Consider the following 18,767-nt stretch of genomic DNA (forward strand, 5'->3'; position numbering starts at 1 on the left):
TCTGAATCCTTTGCAAGAGGAGGAGTGTTCTTTTTGTGGAATTTCAGAAACTGTTTTTCATATTTTTATTGGTTGTTCAAGGCTAAAAGACATGTTTGGTGTATTGGGAGAATTGAGTCATAGTTTTGGTTTTCACTTTACAAATGGTCTTTTTGTTTTTGGACCAAAATATAGTGCCTCAAACAGGACACAAACAGTTTTGGTCAATTTCTTGTTTGGTAAGGCCAAAATGGCAATTTGGCTGACAAGGAAGAATAAAACACTTCTTAGTGGAGGAATTGATCCTTTACATATGTTTAAGGCTTTGGTAAAAAGTAGGTTAATTTTGGAGTACAGGTTTTATGAATTTGTAAATGATACTGACTCTTTCTTTTCTTTCTGGGGTACTAAAGGTATTTTATGTCAACCAAGTGAAGAGAGAGGTTATGATATAATGTTATGAATTGAAATTAATTTGAATGTGCGCTAAAAACCTAGTTATGTATAAGTAGGTAGGATTTTTTTTTAATGCTTTCTTGTGGAATTTAATATTTATTGTTTTTTATAAGTGTCTGTAAATAAAAGAAGCTTAAAAGTCAAAGTCTCTCTCTCTCTCTCTCTCTCTCTCTCTCTCAGATGATCGCTTTAGTACATTCGGCGTGCAATTATACAATAATGACATTAAATACTGGGGCAAAATCGGCTGCCAGGCCACCGGGAATTGTCACGGTTGTCCCGGTGTCCAGTCCACGCCTGTATTTCCGCATCCCGGAAATTATTAGCGCGGTATGTCTCAGATTAGTCAGTGCAATTTGGGAAAGAAATCAGTTAAATCTGTATGTGGATGTGTGTAAATATTCAATATTCAATTTCATAAGTAACTGTAATTTAATTACTCATTTTTTCTTAGTAACTGTAACTAATTACAGTTACAATAATTTTGTAATTAGATTACGTAACGCCGTTACATGTAACTAGTTACTCCCCAACACTGGATTTGGGATATCTGCTGTCCTACAGAAGTTTTAAGTTTTAATTTCAGGTAATTTTACAAGTCAAAATGGGAAAGGGTTGTTATGACAGGTTAACTTGAGGATCTTAATGTCCATTTCCTACAAGTTTTAGTCAGTCCTTGAGTAAAAGTGTTTCATTTTTGTTACTAACCTGTATGTAAGAGGTCTCTTGATGGGTGTCGTAGAAAGGATGGTTTGATCATTCCCTGAATTAGGTTGAGGATTTCGGTGGGTTGTTGGTGGCTACTGTGGCCATCGGGCCTTGCAAGACTCGCAGCATAGTTATGAAGGTGTCAGCTGGAATCAGTCAACCTTTAAAGGGTCATCCATGTTTCAGACGCTGCTCTTGAAGGACAACAGCCTTAGAATGAGTAGGGCTCACTCTGTGGACAGAAGCAAAGCAATGCATGAATTTTTTAAAGAGCATTTTAACATGTCTGCTTGAATGACTACATCTGCAGAATACATCTGCACATTGAATGTGAGCCTGGTTTATCACGTATATTGATTTCTCCAAATTGAGACACTGACAACAACAACACAATACTCCATATTATTATAAAGACCTCCTTACAAATCACTAATGAGAGGAGTGGCTAAACATTCAAAACTGTGCAAAAGTCAGTAGGTCAGCTCATCCAACTGGTATTGCTGCACTGAATAATGTTATTGTTTAACCTTTTTACGATTTTGCACCAACTTGTTTCTATGCAAGCAAGCTAATGTTGCCCAACAGGAACAGACTGACAACATGGCAAGGTTTTGGCAAGTGCACAGAGAAGGAATAACAGACAACATATGTAAATGCAGCTACTCTGTTGCTTCCTCTTGAAAATCTAACAAAATTTGGCCACTAGCAATGGCCTTGATACCTTAACTGTTATAATGAGTCAATATCAACACAGTGACGCTGCATTAAAGCATATCTGTTAACTTAAGTCAAGTCTTTGTTAAACATAATGCACAGTACATACTGTAGCAGATGTACAGTAATAAACAAGAAAATATGAATGTAAAATATTGAAAAATTAATCAATTATGAAACAACTTCAATTTAGCTTTAAAGCTGCTCCACAGAAGACAAGAAGACATCATCATTTAGCTCAGTTTAGTTCAATGTTGATTCAATTCAGTTCAAAAAGTGTCGATGCTGCAAAGGTAATCAATTATGATTATATTCAGCTATAAAGCTATATAATAAAGACAAAACTTGTACCATAATTCAGTTCATTTTACATCAATGTTGATTCAGTTTAGTTCAATTACGGTTCATCAATTCCAAAACAATGGATTTAGCTAGAAAAAGCTCTACAGAAGACAAGTGTCATTGTTTAGCTTTATTTAGTTCAATGTTAATTCAATTCAGTTCATTAACTGAAGTGGTTTCATAATTGATCAACTCTGAAACACTGACAAAGGCAACTCTACAAAAGTCAGTTTAAGTTTTCTCAGATAGTGTCAGTGCAGTCGAATCAATAATATTGCTGAATATCACTAAATATCAATGACCTTTTAACAAAGACACTGTTGTATAAACAGTATCCTTCTTGTTTATTGACCAATAAATTATTATTTAATAATGAGGTCTATAATACCTGGATAAAGCTAGCATTCGTTAGCATTCTCATTCATCTCAGCAGACAGACCAAAATCCATGTGTATTCTGGGAAGTTCCAGGTAGCATATTTTTCAGTGCATGGAGGAATGATTTTGACAATGCGCCAGCACTACAAATGGCTGACTCCCTTGGGCAGAGTACTTATTACTAAACTAGGGAGCATTTTGGAACACACCCATGGATCTTAAAATATGCTATCCACCCTAACTGAAGCATTGGACAAGTTTTACTCAATTTATGTAAATAAATTACATTTTTGGTTGTTGATCACTTTGTTCTGCTTAGTGACTGATTGCAAAGTCCATTCTCCATCATGTATCCTAATTGTTACAGCTGCAAGACTCAAATCTCCCAACTTTTTACTGGTTTGTCATTTCTAGTAAGCCTACAGTATATCACTCACAAGCAGTGCTCACATTGTCATTTTTAAATTCCTTTCAGATGAAGAACCTTTACAAGATTTTATATGAGATCATGCTGAAATAATGTATTCATCTGATACCATTATTAAAAACAGAACAGGACATTAAGTTTCCAAAAAGGTTCCACACTAGATTGGTTGTTGGCTTGTAGATTATGGCGTGGAGGTCTGGAGAAGATCAAGGGAGGAACTGCTTGATTTAGTGAAAATAAAAAGCTAAAAATAAGAACATGTGGGAGACTGTTTGCTACTTTTGGTTCTAAGTTCAGTTTTAGCATATAGGTTATAGTATTCTCAACACCCTTTAAAAATAAAGGTTCCAAAGGGATTTTTGCAGCAATCTAAAAAACCTTTTTCCTCCATAAATAACCTTTTGTACAATGGAAAGGTTTAAATATTTTTAAATGGTAAATGGTAAATGGACTGCATTTATATAGCGCTTTCAACAGACCACATGGCCATCCAAAGCGCTTTACAATTTGCCTCACATTCACCCATTCACACACACATTCACACACCGACTGCGGGGTGTTTTAGGGGATTTTATGGTACTAAATTATATTTATGATCCATTTATTACCTGTAAACCACCTTTTTGAGCAAAGACATGAAATTTCCAATCGTAAATCTAAATGCTATGGACCACAGACTTCAATTTGGTCTTTTTTTTAAAAGAGACACATTAGCAGGCAGAGTACTGCTGAAAAAAGTTAAAGTGAAGTTTGAAAAATGTTGTAGAAGCTTAAGTTTATTATTATCAAAAATGCACAAAACTACCATTTTAAATCTAATATGAAATTTTCCAAAACATGTTTTAATCTACATCTGTGAGAAAATCAAAGCCATAAATCTTAACAAGCTGTGTTTTTAAATTTGAAGTTGATATCTCAAAAAAATGAGCTTTCGGTAAGATTTTGTTTAGGCGCAGTACCAAACGTTTCCACTAGATAAAATTGGTTTCCCATTCATTTCCAATGATAATTTCCATAATTATTCCAGTACCATTTAACATTTTTGAACTATGCCATTAGCATGTTCACATAGCAAGTGCCAAAAACAAGTTTTGTACCATTCTGATGACATTAAAAAAAAACTAATATCTATTAAAAATAAAAACTAATATCCAAAAAATACAATGTTTTGTTCAAAAATGACAAAAAGCACCAAAGTGTTAAGAGTGAAGAGAAGCTACGTATTCGTGTGTTACTCACTTGGAATGTTATTCATGCAACTGGAGGTTTCCTACCATTAGAAATGCATCAACACATGAGTGTGTCTTCAAACTTGAGAAAGTCAAAATGATGTCGGTTATTTTTTTTGTACAGACCGAGCACTATCAAAGCATGTCAATACACTGACAGCAATGAAAAAATATTGTTGAACTGCATTTCATTCACACTGGTATTCAAATAATTCAGTAGTTGTTTGAGGTGACCAACAGAGTTTGACCACTGATCTATTAACAGCATTTCTGGTTATATTTAACAAAAAAGCAGCATGTAAACAAGGCAGAAACCCCTACATTGAGGTTACGGGGTGCCTTTCTCATTAATGTACTCACAGTCTGCAATAAGCCGCAGTGTTGCTAAAGAGCTCTTGTCTTCAGGATTAGGCTCCGTGTTCGGCCCCGGAGACACACCTCCATGAACACATCTCAACATGTTCCAGTTTGGGCCAATCACAACTAGTTTGGTGAAACACAATGTTCAGGTGCTTTTGTTTTGGATTCACAATTTAAACTTAAGTAATATTTCCAAGCATTTAGTGACTATGAATTTTTAATTTAGAATGTTTTTATTTAGATTGAAAAAATGTCAAGCAAGATGATTTTCAATAATGTATTACAGTAAGAAAGATGCTTTTCACATTACGGTAATGGTAATTTGATAGGAAAATGTGATGACTCATGAAAATCTCAAATATTGAAAAGTGAAAAATATGAAAATTGTCAATAAGTTCATTTTTTCCCCTCTCTTTTGATTTTAGAGTTCAATTTGTATTTTTTTCAAGAGAAGCATCCATGAAATATAACTATAAAGTTTACAAGGTGGATATACAAGAACATTTTTAAATACATAAAAAAATTAAAAGTTAATAAAACATGAATTGGATAAAATTTCTTCAGTAATTTATTTTTTTTAATTAAAATAAAATATTACAGACATTTATTTTCACCCTAACACACAATGCAATGTGTAATTCAAAGTATGGACCAAACTCCAGTATAAAAACAATACGGAAAATTCCTTCATATTAAAACAATACATTGTGCCCTGTTTTCTAGAGTGTGGGAACTAAAAACCTCCCTAATATCACCTTCTCACATTACTTCAGCTTTTAGGTTTTCAACAGAAAATCCAGAGGAAGTATTAAAAAAGCCTCTGGATAATGTTACAATTACTGTTTGTTAGAGGTCTGTTTTTAACTCTCAACAAAAAGTTGATTTGATTACTCACATCCACACACTCTCATATCTTCTTCAGCTTGGACCCCTCAGATTTCAACCACTTCTCAGCTCTAGAGAAGACCTAAACATCAGCCCCACATTTACCTCCGCAGTCATCTGCGGTCTTATCATCACACGTGGTAATAGAAAGCAGCATGCCGCAGAGCGAACCAAAGCTCTCACAATCAGGTGATGATGTAGCTGGAGAGCGCAAAATGCTGACATTATGGGTGACGTTTTTTTCTCCTGAGCTCATGAGCCACCGGTCATGGTCATTCATCCCAGCATGACACAAACTTGGCCAGCAAGAGCGAGGGGTGAAGTAGCACAGAAAATACCTGCCATTAGAAAGATACAGCACCCACACTGCCTACTGTACATTACCAATGCATTATAAAGAGTGAGCAACATCTGTGCAAGATCAGATCTAGCTGATGATCACTTGATCAGTGGTATATGCCAAGCCTCACTATTACTATCAGGTTGTGGACTTACAAACTGCTAACCCCAAAGCATTCTACTTTTATACATACCTCATCCCACTCCTTTTGTGCAAAACCTCCAAATGTATGGCTTTATTGAGGAGAGTTGTGCAAAATGGCCAGTCTTATCATTTTTGATATAGCAGATGGAACAAATATGTAAAATAAGTGCACTTAACTGTATTGAATGGGCACTTAAATGTTAAAAGTGTAAAAAAAACTGTATTTAACGATAATATAGTAATGAAATCAAGTACGCTCAAGCGTACTTAGAGCATACTTTCATGACTAAAGGGGCTTCTCAATGAATTAGAATGTAATGAAAATGTTCATTTATTTCAGTAATTCAACTCAAATTGTGAAATAATTTATTGCCAATAAATTCAATGCACACAGACTGACAGGCTCACATTTAACAAAAACCCACCAAATAATAATCTCAACAAATTAGAATACTTCATAAGACCAAGAAAAAAATAAAAAAATCCAGTGAATTGTTGTCCTTCTGGAAAGTGTGTTCATTTACTGTACATGTAACTCAATACTTGGTAGGGGCTCCTTTTGCTTTAATTACTGCCTCAATTCGGCGTGGCATGGAGGTGATCAGTTTGTAGCACTGCTGAGGTGGTGTGGAAGCACAGGTTTCTTTGAGAGTGGCCTTCAGCTCATCTGCATTGTTTGGTCTCTTGTTTCTCATTTTCCTCTTGATAATACCCATAGATTCTCTCTGGGGTTCAGGTCTGGTGAGATTGCCGGCCAGTCAAGCGCACCAACACCATGGTCATTTAACCAACTTTTGGTGCTTTTGGCAGTGTGGGCAGGTGCAAAATCCTGCTGGAAAATGAAATCAGCATCTTCAGAAAGCTGGTCAGCAGAAGGAAGCATGAAGTGCTCCAAAATTTCTTGGTAAACAGGTGCAGTTACTTTGGTTTCCAAAAAAACACAATGAACCAACACCAGCAGATGACATTGCACCCCAAATCATCATAAACTGTGGAAACTTAACACTGGACTTCAAACAAACTTGGGCTTTGAGCTTCTCCACCCTTCCTCCAGACTCTAGGACCTTGGTTTCCAAATGAAATTTAAAACTTGCTCTCATCTGAAAAGAGGACTTTGGACCACTGGGCAACAGTCCAGTTCTTCTTCTCCTTAGCCCAGGTAAGACGCCTCAGGAGACCTCAGTAAGACTCTATCCAAATTCCTCGACACGTCTGTGTGTGGTGGCTCTTGGTGCCTTGACCCCAGCCTCAGTCCATTCCTTGTGAAGTTCACTCAAATTCTTGAATCGATTTTGTTTGACAGTCCTCATAAGGCTGTGGTTCTCTCGACTGGTTGTGCATCTTTTTCTTCCACACTTTATCCTCCCACTCAACTTTCTGTTAACATGCTTGGATACAGCACTCTGTGAACAGCCAGCTTCTTTGGCAATTAATTTTTGTGGCTTACCCTCCTTGTGAAGGGTGTCAATGATTGTCTTCTGGACAACTGTCAGATCAGCAGTCTTCCCCATGTTTGTGTAGCCTAGTGAATCAAACTGAGAGACCATTTTGAAGGCTCAGGAAACCTTTGCAGGTGTTTTGAGTTGATTAACTGATTGGCATTTCATCATATTCTAATTTGTTGAGATCGTGAATTGGTGGGTTTTTGTTAAATGCGAGCCAAATCATCACAATTAAAAGAACCAAAAACTTAAATTACTTCAGTCTGTGTGCATTGAATTTATTTAATTCCCGAATTTCACAATTTGAGTTGAATTACCGACACAAAATGAACTTTTTTCACGACATTCTGTATGTGTTAAATGCTTACATTTTTCACTATAAAGCACATAAAAAAAGAAAAATATAATGGTTTTGTGCTGGAAATAATTACAGGGTGTTTACACTACACTGTTTTCAATGATAAAAGAAAAAAATAGTTGAGTTTTTGGTTCCTTTACATGAGAACAGGGTTTCGGTGGCATGAAAATGTAAACTTTTGAAAATGGGTTTCAAAGTGAGCTATTTTGAAAGTTAAACTCTTTTTGTCTCCATGTAAAAAAGTAAACAAAATACAAATTTGTGGAAAGCTTGGCGTGTATTACGTGTTCAGTCTCAAAAATATATATTTTTTCAAAGACACAAAGGGAAAAACATTTCCATTTTTAGTACATTTTGGTACATGTATGTTTATAAACCATATGTAATTAATGAAGTTCCTTTAAAAATAATAATAATAATAATAAAAAAACAGCACTATGCATGTATGTATTTAACACAAAGGACCGTAAAACAAACTCAAAGAGTAGGTTACTTTCTTCATTTAAAAACATCAGATACAGTGGGATGTGGTAAAATGCCATAAAGTTGAGACGTTTTTTTAAAAGTTGAACTTACATTAATTTTACATGGCTTTCTAAACGTGCTGCTCTCTTGTGCGAGACGTGAGTGCAATATGCAGGTCCCTCTAGAAAATGTGATAAATATGCATTCTGTGTGGCTCAATATATTGGCTTTGTTTAGTTTTGACATAAACAACATCTCCGCACTGATGCTCTCGTTTTTCGCAATATATTGAGTGAATAACATAGTTGTGCCACATCTAGTGGGTTCAACTGGATAGACTAACAAAAGCATTAAAATGCAATGACACTACATCGTCGTCGCATTTCGTGCACCACTGACAAGGCTGCCTGACAGCTGACGCAGACCTAAAAAAAATTTTATTTGAACTTTTTTTTTTTCATTTTTTCAAACGTTTTTTTGCATTCAAATGTGGATGTAGTATTTAATTCGATGAATATTCAAAATTTTTAAAAATAACTTGACAGCCCTAGTCTGAAAACATTACATTCAGTTGGCACTTATGTATATTCCTTTAAAGGATAGTATTTCTATAATGAGAACTCATTTTAAAAGTATATTAAAGTGGAATATGAGCATAAGACTGAATGTTTAGCCATTTCTAGGTGCCAGAACTTCACAGCTACAAAAGGAGACTTTCATTGACAGCAATGATGACAGTCTGGTTTCAGTCATGCCATGTGATTCTAACATTCCTTACCTAATGTAAGTGAGGATATCCCCAAGCCTTACTACAAAGAGCTGAAATTAACTGCACATGACATCCTTTCCGGTGTTCTCTTCATGCCTTTGAACAGCTTTCTAATTTACAATGATTCACTGAAACGGAGACATTTTTGTGCAAAATCCTAAAAACAAAACACACAATGGATTTAAAGGGACAGTTTGCCCACTTTTCTTTGTATTCTATCTCCCACACTAACATAACTTCATCTCACTCACATTAAACTGATTTACTGGTAATTGAATATTAAAGACTTGAAATACAAATAATAAATGGCTCATTCTCCTTATATATTAGTTTTATATGACCTGCTCATTAATTACCGACCATGATTACTGCTGCTCCAAGATTATACTCTCTCTAAATATGGAGCTCAAAGGGCTATGATGAAATAACTCATTTCAAACTGTTTAATATTTTTCCTGGGCTAATATAACGATCCCTCCGCAGATCGACGGAGAGGAGATTCACAGATTAATGAAGTGCCTGCAGGTATAAATCACTCAAAAGATCATTTCATGACACCACTCGTAATGTGTAACAGAAAATATACATTGATAAAATATTAAAGCTACTTTAAAAATATGAAAACTGATTTCTGCCACACAGCCATCTACAAAGTTCAAAAGTTTAATGAGCTCCTCTTTATTTATGGACTCATTCTTCAACTCCTACTCAAAATTTCCATGTAACATAACTCATCATGATTTGACTCGAAAAAGAAATGTGGCCAAATTGCATCACATTCTGGTTACATACTGTTCTTATTCAAGGCAACAAAATACAACACTATTTACGGATGATCTCCTTTCCTTAAGAAAAGAGCACATGTATGACAAATAAAAGTAGAGCGTTGTGAAACAGAAGCTACGCAACCCCACATTCTTGTCTTTTCAGCAGTGACAAAACGTCTGAATCACTGTACACTGACAGATTATGCAAACTAACACACAACAACAGTCATCTGATCTGCAAACTCCCAAACAGCAATGTAATGATGCGTTTGATTGAAACATGCATCATAATGTTGCAATGTATGATAAAAATATCTAACTGAGGGCGGAGTCTGAAAATAATTTGTATGAGAAGCAGCTGCAGAGACAGCAGATGGATAGTTATGCAATGAAACAAACAAAGATTTTTACATCTATAAATGATGATCCAGACCTAAAAAAGCCAGGAGTCTTATTTAGCAACCAGATGTCAGAAGCATTTAGGAAAGACACAGTGAAAATGACCAAATGAGAATTACAGACGGCCACACGCCACAGCAACAAGTGCTAAAAAAACACGTCATCGCTCTGTGGAGAATAACATCCTTTTCTGACATCAAACCCACAAGAATTACACAAAAAAGAGAGTTTTGCCCTCGTGGGCCGCACTGCCGAGGCGAAACCCTGAAACAATTTTGAGGGAGCAGCAGAATTCCCGAAGGAATGGAGAAGGCTGTTTTGGCTTCAAGCAACAATGCTACGGCAGTTTCCTGTGTGGGCTTCCTGTTGGTCATGCAATGCGTTCCAGCACGCGGTCAGCACTTTGAGTTCAGAGACAGCAGGCAGGTCACGGCCATTAAACACATAATACATTAATACTCAGGTGACAAAACAACTCCTGAACAAACAGAAACAGATTTATCGAGACATCAACATTTATCAGTGACTGAAGTACAATATCCTCTCTGAAACGTACTCGACTTCCTAAACATTTCCTCGCTTCCTTTTACGGCTTGCCAATGAATGTCAAATTCACAAAGCGGCAACCAACTCGCTTTCCTTTCTTTTTTTTTTAACTGAAAAATGGTTTAAAATATTTATTTCAGCGTCAGTGGCTTCATGCATTATTAGTGCGGTGCTTAGTCAGACACTTCCAGATATTCAGAGGAGGATTCCTTGCAAACAATGAGAAATGAAGCAGCTGGCTGCTGTGCTGAGAAGAGGACTGTTTGGATTTAGTGAGATCAGCAAAAACTTCTACCGCTTTGGAAAGATTTACCCATATGCACCTGTCAGTTACTTTTGGAGTAGCATCTTGACAAGCATGAAAAAAGAAAATAAACTCATATTAAAGAATGGCTTGTTCTGCGGTGAATGGGTGCCGTCAGAACGAGAGTCCAAACAGCTGATGAAAACATCACAATAATCCACACCACTCCAGTCCATCAGTTAACATCTTGTTAAATGAAAAGCTGCATGTTTGTAAGAAACCAATCCATCATTAAGATGTTTTTAACTTCAAGCAAGTTGATTCCGGTATCCATACTATTTCTTTCTAAAGTGAAAAAGTCATCTCAGTTGAATTGGGAGAGAAATATACACAAATCAAGCAACGTTTATAAACCAAAACAGTTCTGAACATATAAGGTGGTAGATTTTGATGTGAGGAGACACAATATTGACTTTTCATTGGATGAAGCATTACTATAGACTCATATTTTAGCTGAAAGCAGCAGTTTGAAGTTAAAAAAATCATCTTAAATGATAAATCTGTTTCTTACAAACTCCCAGGTTTTCACTTCTCACAATGTTAACTGATGGACTGGAGTGGTGTGGATTATTGTAATGTTTTTATCAGCTGTCTGGATGTCATTCTGACGGCACCCATTCACTGAAGAGGATCTATTGGGGGCAAAGTAATGTAATGCTGAAGTTATCGAAATCCGTTGCAATGAAGAAACAAATCTACATCTTAAATGGCCTGAGGGTGGATACGTTTATAGCAAATTTTCAGTTTTGGGGAAACTATTCTATGAAGGTATTCATTTAATGTAAAAGTTGTACTGTATGTGTCAAAAGAAGAAAAAAAAATATTATATTAAATTGGCAATGTTGTCCTTTCATGTATGATTCATAAATGTGACATCATTGTTACATCACAGTCACATGAACGTTCATGCACAAATGTGCACACGCCTATGCAAAACCTAGGAGCGCATTGCACTGCGTTAGTTACAGGACATACTGTATTCAAACCTATCCTAGTTTCCACAAACTCGATCTGCAAAACTGGCCTTTCCACGAAACTGCTCCCCAAATATTTCATTCATTTCCATCAGGAAACACCTCGGCAGGGAACAGATGCGAACTGATCTGAAATCAGTGTTTTCTACAAATCTGCGGGCGGTTAGGAAACTGAACTCATCCCAGATGAGAGAAGAGCCACAGAGGAAGATGCAGCGGTTCTGCCACATCGTCTTGATTTCACTGGTGTGGGGAGAAACGTAGGCACCAGGAGAGCAAATACGAGCATGATGAAAAAGGCAAAGTGCTAGAAACTAAATGAATGTTGCCCAATCGCACAATACTCTTTTTTTTTTTTTAATACAAATATCTATGACTTGTTTACTTTGGACTAAAAAGTCACCACACTAATACACATTAAGATTTTTGAAGCATAAATACTAATGGCATATAAATATCCCGAGGGATCAGAGGGAAAGCAAATGTGTGCTGCAATTTTCTTGTGAACTAAATGAGCCAAAGAAAAGCTGACATAACTAGCCTTGTGCATAAGAGCCAAACTTCTGCAATCGCATGGTGTTCAAATGAAATGCACTTTTTTTCTTCTTTTCTTGTTATTTTAAGGATGTTTGAATATTTTTAGTAGAAGGAAATACAAAAAAACTGATGAAGAAAACTGATGATAATTTGCAGTTTAAGTTGGTGTAGGTGTACCACATTATTCTTGTCTCAAATACCATTAAATGCCCACTCGTGAATATATTTATCTGTATCTCTGACACAGTGTCTTCATATAAATTATTAAAATACAATTCCAATATAAGTGAGGCACGAAGCACAAACACTGCTATCAGTAAGACAAGTTTCTCATTGGTGTAAATATGTTACATTTCATTAGGATACAGCAAATGTAGTGATACATTTAAGAGATTCAGCTTTTTAGTATTTTATAGTATTGTACAGGAGTATAAAAGCGGATTCGGACCCAGATAGTTGAGATCAATCATGTGAGGCTTAACTACTGAAAATATATTAATGTGAAGCGACTATATTACAAACTCGAAGGCAACGTTTTAACATTACACGTACTCTGTACTTATTAAAGGAAGTATTTAAGGGGGTTAGTCATGTAAAACTCTAAATGTAAACAGACACTCAAGTTTCAGTGCTAGTTTTGTTGCGAAATGTTGCGGCGGGTTCACCTGGTTCAGGTGCATTTCCGCCTCATGCGCACTGACGAGTGAAACATGGCGAAGAAAAGTTTGACCAAAACAAAATGTACTGACATGACAAGAGACACGTCTACTCACCACATGAACAATGAATAATTGATATTCCTTCTTTTCCTTTCAGTGTCCAGTGAAATAGTTTACTGAGTGACAAAAAATCCTATTGACTCCTGCTGAATTTCGGCGTCAAACTGCTGGACGGAAAAGCGGAAGCGACAGACGACTCACGAAAACACGCCGGTAAAGATTTGCACTATAAACATAACATCATAAGCACCTTCGTTCTCATGACTTAATGTTGTTTTCACTCTTTCTTTAGTCAGTTAAAATCCTGTAAAGTGAAGTGAACGGTCCACGCAGTAGTCCGGTGTGCAGTGCTGGCATGAGTTGACTGGCTGACTGCGGGGCACCTGAGTTTCCAGCTGGTTTCGGTGCTGAGGTGTAACTCCTCCTCTCCTCTCCTGTCCTCTCCTCTACGATCCAGTGTGTACTGCAGTCGATCTGTCCCAGTGCAGCACGTCGAAGGGAGGAGTTTCTCCTGCTTTCTCACACTTTCCTCTGCTGTGTCGACAAGGAGCAGCTAGAGACTCGTTTTGGTGGCTGTTTTTCAATCCTTTCTGGGCTTCTTGACTGTTGAATTGTGGTGCATAACGTCGCGTCAGCTGAACTAATTGCGTGAAGTGAGCTGAACAAAACGATATGGCTGTACTGTACTTTACTGTATGGCTGAGCGATATGGGCAAAAAACAACAACAAAAAACATTAATATCTAAATAATTATAAATTATATGAATATAAATATAGAAATGTAAATACATGTAAATACTTAAAAAATATAGACTATACACACTATATATATATATATATATATATATATATATATATATATATATATATATATTGTACAGTGTTGTCCAGTGGAACAATATTTATGTTAAAGGAAATGAAAACAAATATAGGCTAGTAAAGGTTGACTATGTTATCTATTATGTGCAATATAAAGAGGCTGAAATCACATTACATTCTAACATTGTAACATTACAATCTAAAAACAATAAATAATCCTTTTTCAAGCAGAAGTTCAGTTCATTAAACTAAAATTGAAAGTAAATGAACACAAGAGCACAGATTAATTGCATTATATTTTAATTACCTCTTTACTGCTATGTGCTATCATAAAATACAATGAGGCCTACTTGTAGTTTCAAAATTCTAGTTATGATACAATTATTGCGCTCAGTCTGTTTGACATGCATGCATAAGTTTAGAGTCTGTCTAGAGTCTGTGGAGTTTAGAGGAGAATCGCATGTAGAAGGATGCTGACAGCTAAATGGAAATAATGACGGTCTAACATTTACAGATGGATAATATACCTTTGATATGCAAGCTCATTTAGAAAAAAAAAAAAAACAGCACTTCTTAAACAGCAGCACGAGTTGCAGCCTGGGTTTGCGGAGGACCATCGCGTGGAGTATGGCAACGAACTACCAAGGTACATGCTGCACACTTTTTGTAGAGGGGCATATTGTCACACTACAGTATGGGGTAAAAAAAAAAATGGAATACCAAAAATAGTAATATACACAAATATGTTTTTGCCAACAAATATTTTAGTCATGCAATTATGTTTTCAATATCTAAGACAAATTACTTCAAAAAGAGTGCAAAAAAACCCCTCAATTTTGAAATGCATACTGTGTATCAAAAAAATAATAACATGCCAATATACTAGCAATATTCTTATTATTACAAGTGCAAAAAATAAAGCACTCAATTCCTTTAAAATCCACAATAAACCTTTCGGTCACACAGGAGTCAGCCCCTTAGTATTCAAGATCTTTTAAAACAATTCATCTTCATGTATGATTCTTCACAACACACATGTATATATTCAGTCAATCAATTACAGACAATTTTCTCAATTGGCAGTTGACAGATATGAAGAGAAGGAGGAAAGAAAACAAAATATTTCAGTACTTAAGATGTGAAAATTAACTCTGATATTTTAAAAGAAAGAACAAATCTATCTATCTATCTATCTATCTATCTGTCTGTCTGTCTGTATCAGGCAGTATACACTGGGCAGTATGCAGTAGTCTAATATTGTCTTGTGAACATACCCAAAGGGTTCCCCTCATGAAGTTTGATCAGTGCTCATGTATTGTCAGCTTTGGACATTTAACAACTTTGTATTATTTATTTATACTCTTGGTGATGAAAGCAGTAGTCTGGTGCCATGTGATGTAAGACTGCTGTTATCTGGACACCATCTGTCCAATCCTGTTACATAAAACGATGAGGGAAAAATATTTAACTGTGTTTGATAGTCCATTACACCGTGCAATGCTGCTTCTCATCTGAGTCATATATCCATTTAATCATCGCTGTGTAAATATCTCTTTATAGGAGGTAGTGCGCATGTATTCAGTAATTGACCATTGTGTTGTACTTGAATGGGCCAATGGAATTGAGTGCAAAAGGAAATCAAGCACATTATTTAAGTGCTCTTAGAGAGGTCACGGTGTATCCGAACTGTAAACTCCTTTCCCAAGGAAGTACTTGGAAAGCCCATTTAAGAGACAATACATTTTCCTTCTGTAAGTCTTTTCCTCTAAGAACATATAATGCTTCCTTCTCTGATATTCAAGGTCTTGAAATGACTTGCAGTCAGTTTGATGCAGAGTTCTTTATTGGGATGTTAAGCATCTATATAATGAAAATGCGATGGTTCTCTGTGTTTATAAAAATGGCTTAAAATGCCTGGATTCAAAGACTATCAGTCTGCAGGACCAAGTGTAGAATGATCATAAGGACATAGAGAAGATGATAGAAGATCATTAGTTGGTAAATGGAGCATACATTTTCCATTTTACAGCAGGAGTTTGAGCCATGGCTTATGAGCATAAATAGTGTTAGTTTCATTACACAGTTCTCATGTTAGAAATATGGCTTAATTATATTTTACGTTTGCATTAACTCTGTAGTTCATTTGGGCTGTTGCTTTAAAACGGGGTGAGAGCCTAATGGCACAAGGTCATTAAATAATTGGGCTGGTAGATGTGTGCCATTCCCAGCCTGCTGGTTTTGATGTGTGCTGAGGCAAAATCAGTTCACACTAGTTCAAACATGATGCTTTGGTATGTTTAGGACCTTTGTTTGGTAGTGGGTACAAGTACAGTGGCTCCAAAGTATGTATACTTGCTGATATTATGCACAAAAACTTAGGGTCAATCTTAAGTCAATCTTTAAAACTTTAAAGAGCTTGAGCTTTAAAGTGGCCATGAAACAGCAACATGTTCCTTTTATCTCATTTAGAAGATATATCCAAACTTTAGCATGACAGAAGGTCACGAGACACACGAGAGCCAATAGCATTTCTTAAATTTTTTTTTATTGTGACTTTAGTTGTATCTGCCTGTTATATGCTGTATGAAAAAGGAAAAGGTAGAGTTTTTACATTGTTTTATATTGCAAAATATTAAGGTTTAGGGGTAGGGGTCAGTTTAGGGGCCTAGAAATCACTAAATACAGGTGCTGTTCATATAATTGGAATATCATCAAAAAGTTGATTTATTTCACTAATTCCATTCAAAAAGTGAAACTTGTATATTATATTCATTCATTATGCACATACTGATATATTTCAAAATGTTTATTTATTTTAATTTTGATGATTATAACTGACAACTAAAGAAAATCCCAAATTCAGTATCTCAGAAAATTTGAATATTGTGAAAAGGTTCAATATTGAAGACACCTGGTGCCACACTCTAATCAGCTAGTTAACTCAAAACACCTGCAAAGCCTTTAAATGGTCTCTCAGTCTAGTTCTGTAGGCTACACAATCATGGGGAAGACTGCTGACTTGACAGTTGTCCAAAAGATGACCATTGACACCTTGCACAAGGAGGGCAAGACACAAAAGATTATTGCAAAAGAGGCTGGCTCTTCACAGAGCTCTGTGTCCAAGAACATTAATAGAGAGGCGAAGGGAAGGAAAAGATGTGGTAGATAAGTGTACAAGCAAGAGGGATAACCGCACCCTGGAGAGGATTGTAAAACAAAACCCATTAAAAAATGTGGTGGAGATTCACAAAGAGTGGACTGCAGCTGGAGTCAGTGCTTCAAGAACCACTTCGCACAGACGTATGCAAGACATGGGTTTCAGCTGTCGCATTCCTTGTGTCAAGACACTCTTGAACAACAGACAGCGTCAGAAGCATCTAAAGACAAAAAGGACTGGACTGCTGCTATGTGGTCTAAAGCTATGTTCTCTGATGAAAGTAAATTTTGCATTTCCTTTGGAAATCAGGATCCCAGAGTCTGGAGGAAGAGAGGAGAGGCACACAATCCACGTTGCTTGAGGTCCAGTGTAAAGTTTCCACAGTCAGTGATGGTTTGGGGTGCCAAGTCATCTGCTGGTGTTGGTCCACTGTGTTTTCTGAGGTCCAAGGTCAACACAGCCGTATACCAGGAAGTTTTAGAGCACTTCATGCTTCCTGCTGCTGACCAACTTTATGGAGATGCAGATTTCATTTTTCAACAGGCACCCGCACACAGTGCCAAAGCTACCAGTACCTGGTTTAAGGACCATGGTATCCCTGTTCTTAATTGGCCAGCAAACTCGCCTGACCTTAACCCCATAGAAAATCTATGGGGTATTGTGAAGAGGAAGATGTTATATGCCAGACCCAAGAATGCAGAAGAGCTGAAGGCTACTATCAGAGCAACCTTGGCTCTCATAACACCTGAGCAGTGCCACAGACTGATCGACTCCATGCCACGCCACATTGCTGCAGTAATTCAGGCAAAAGGAGCCCCAACTAAGTATTGAGTGCTGTACATGCTCATACTTTTCATGTTCATACTTTTCAGTTGGCCAAGATTTCTAAAAATCCTTTCTTTGTATTGGTAATATTTTGGGATACTGAATTTGGGATTTTCCTTAGTTGTCAGTTATAATCATCAAAATTAAAAGAAATAAACATTTGAAATATATCAGTCTGTGTTTAATTAATGAATATAATATAAAAAAAGTTTCACTTTTTGGATGGAATTAGTGAAATAAATCAACTTTTTGATGATATTCTAATTATATGACCAGCACCTGTACACTCTTAAAAATAAAGGTGTTTTAAAAGGTTCTTCACAGCAATACTAAAAAAGAAACATTTTTGGTTCCACAAAGAACCATTCAGTCAAAGGTTCTTCAAATAACCATCTCTTTCTTACTTTTTTCTATTCTGAAGAACCCTTTTTTGCCACAAAGAACCATTTGTGAAATAGAAAGTTTCTTCAGATGTTAAAAGTTCTTTATTGGGGCGGCAGTGGCTCAGTGGTTCATGTAGGTTGTCTACAAACCGGAAGGTTGGTGGTCCGATCCCCGGCTCCACCTGACCAAGTGTCGAGGTGTCCTTGAGCAAGACCCCTAACCCCAGCTGCTCCCGATGAGCTGGATGGCGCCTTGAATGGCAGACACCGCAGTCGGTGTATGAATGAGTGTGTGTATGGGTGAATTTGAGGCAACTTGTAAAGCCCTTTGGATGGCCATGT

The 18,767-nt window shown here is 36.5% G+C and overlaps 1 protein-coding gene across 1 annotated transcript in view; it reads right to left on the bottom strand.

Moving 5' to 3' along the window:
• LOC132095507 (inactive ubiquitin carboxyl-terminal hydrolase 53-like) overlaps positions 1-13,258 on the bottom strand; it is a 55,693-nt gene extending 42,435 nt beyond the window's left edge. The window contains exons 1-3 of the mRNA XM_059500575.1: positions 13,188-13,258; positions 1,144-1,375; positions 972-993 (exon numbers count right to left, since the gene is read on the bottom strand). The gene's annotated coding sequence lies outside the window, so the exon portion shown is untranslated. The remainder of the gene's footprint in view (positions 1-971; positions 994-1,143; positions 1,376-13,187) is intronic.
• Positions 13,259-18,767: the final 5,509 nt, after the last annotated feature.

Source organism: Carassius carassius, chromosome 2 (genome assembly GCF_963082965.1).
Source record: "Carassius carassius chromosome 2, fCarCar2.1, whole genome shotgun sequence".
Taxonomy (NCBI): domain Eukaryota; kingdom Metazoa; phylum Chordata; class Actinopteri; order Cypriniformes; family Cyprinidae; genus Carassius; species Carassius carassius.